This window comes from Labeo rohita, unplaced genomic scaffold (assembly GCF_022985175.1).
Source record: "Labeo rohita strain BAU-BD-2019 unplaced genomic scaffold, IGBB_LRoh.1.0 scaffold_85, whole genome shotgun sequence".
In the NCBI taxonomy this organism is placed as follows: Eukaryota; Metazoa; Chordata; class Actinopteri; order Cypriniformes; family Cyprinidae; genus Labeo; species Labeo rohita.
This window is the reverse complement of record NW_026129799.1, coordinates 57,679-59,909: the sequence shown is the minus strand read 5'-3', so window position 1 is coordinate 59,909 and position 2,231 is coordinate 57,679. Positions and strand designations below refer to the sequence as shown.

General features: G+C 34.9%; 1 long non-coding RNA gene across 2 annotated transcripts; it reads left to right on the top strand.

The window, feature by feature from the left end:
- Positions 1–471: 471 nt before the first annotated feature.
- On the top strand, positions 472–1,776 carry LOC127162144 (uncharacterized). 2 transcript variants are annotated; one of them, XR_007827271.1, is made up of 5 exons: positions 472–614; positions 851–917; positions 1,326–1,412; positions 1,606–1,634; positions 1,718–1,776. It is a non-coding gene; the product is annotated as an uncharacterized LOC127162144 (long non-coding RNA). The 2 variants fall into 2 exon arrangements; XR_007827272.1 differs by having other exon boundaries at positions 1,603–1,634.
- The last annotated feature ends 455 nt before the right edge of the window (positions 1,777–2,231 follow it).

Here is a 2,231-nt window from a genome sequence, read left to right as displayed (position 1 = left end):
TCATGACACTGACGAACGTGTCGGTTTACATATCAGTATGCAAAAAATTTTTTTGTTTGTTTTTACATTTTTTCGTCAACATTCTCACTAGTTGTGTGTTGAACTAAACTGCAAAATCCTCTTACATTGTTATAATTTACCAATAATAAAATAAAACATTCTGAGAACTTTTATTTTATTTAATTTATTTGTTTATTTATTTTTGCAAGGGTATTACTGCACAACTGTAATGAGATAAATATAGTGTTTATATGATCTTAAAAATTAAATATATAAACTTTGCTCACAAGCCCTACATTTTTACTCGCGTGCAAAGCCCGCGAAACTGCCAGAGGGTACACTGTTAGCGATTTCTGTAAATTACACAGTATTTAACTGTAATATGAACTGTACTTTACTGTAGAACAGTTATACAGTATGTTACTGCATACTGTTGCATTATGTGAAATATCCTCTTGGCACCAATAAAATACAGTATTTTTCTTTTACTGTAAATCCAAATACAAAAAAAAAAAAAGAGCGCGAAATCTGACCAATGACAGAAAGGCTTTCTTTCCTCTGGGAGAGAAGAAAAGGAAGACGCACACACAAGAACCTCGCAGCTGCCATCAAACGTATGTACAATATTCCTGCTTTTTAATTACATATTTAATGTCAGTGCATTTTTGGGTTATTAACGGTTTAATTAAAAAGAAAATAATAACAAAAATGCTGTCTCTTCACCACGTGCAGTCACACTTTACAGTGTACGTTGATGGTAGAGAGCTTTGTGGCGGATACTCGTTTTAGATTGAGGAGAACGTTCTGTGCAAAACAAATATCTTTATTTCTTTTCTTTCCTTTTTTGTAGGAAGTTTTACCGTCAAAGTGTGAACATAAACAGGTCTCTGTCTTGGTTTTGACCACGTTGCTAGCAGGTGAGTTTTTATGTTAACTTGTATGAAATTGTTGACCAAGAAATCCGGGCTTTTAAAGGTTTAAAGCTGGTTTAAAATAGTCATTTCGCTGTGGTTTTTAATCACTATGAAATAGCTTGATGCTTACGTTAACGTTACCTATTAACCCCATATGTACAGCATGCATTTAATGCTAACGTTAGCATAAAACCGGCAATGTTCATCTGCAAACACTGTGACTTCTCTTTGGAGACATTATATGCATTTATTAATCATGCCAAAGCGGGCAAAAACTTGGCGAATTCCAGGTTTTCGTGTAACGTTACAGTGCCTGAATGCTCATGCACGTTCTTAAGCCTCTCTGCACTTGTCGCACATGAACCGCAAAACTAAGGAACTGATCTGAACACCATCTCATCTGAATTCTAGATGCAGCGCGGAAGGCTGTACATTCGTGTCGACTAAATTCTTCAGCATTTGTGAACACTGGACACCTAAGATGGCACATTCGAGATGGTAAGAAAAACTTAATGTCCAGTTAGTAACTGTAAAAAGTATTTTAGAGTAAAGGCCCTCATTTTTAGCACACAGCATAAATGTGATTTTAAGAAATCTGTGTAGATATTAATGTTACTGTGCTTTCTGCTGCTGTGCCAGATGTGAATACTGATGTAACTGTCCCGTTGTTGATGGCCCACTTTAAAAGAAGCAGAGGATTTGCTGTTCCTTTTGGCCAGTGTAAGTTTTTTTTCATTTGTATATTTGACAACTAATAATTTCTATAACTGACACTTAGAAAAACTGTGTGTGTGTGTGTGTAGGTCACAACAACAGCAGCAGATGCAAAGACCAGGCTTTCACTTCCTTCTACTCTGATCATGCTTGGTAAAATCTTTTAGTACATGTTTTAGTCATGTTAAAGGGATGGTTTTTAAAAATAAACCTTTTGTCACACTTTATTCATGACTCTCTATATCTAACTTTCTACCTAGCATCTTCTCAATTACATTTTGAATAACAAGGGTAGGTAAATGATAATAGAATTGTCATTTTTGGGTGAACAATCCTTTTGAACTAATGAGAAAGGCTCCAACATCTACATCTACTTTTACTGACACCATAATCAAATGTGAAAAGTGTTTTTTTGTAAAGTCACAAATATCACTATAAAAAACATGAACACAAATTAATTAATACTACACAGCAAAAAAAAAAAAGAATGGATGCTGGCGATTGAAAGCAAAGTCTTCCTTCCTGTGATTGACCTACCAGATATGTCCTCTGCATTTGCTGTTCTCTTCGTTTATGTGCTTAAGATCAAGTACTAAGTGGAAG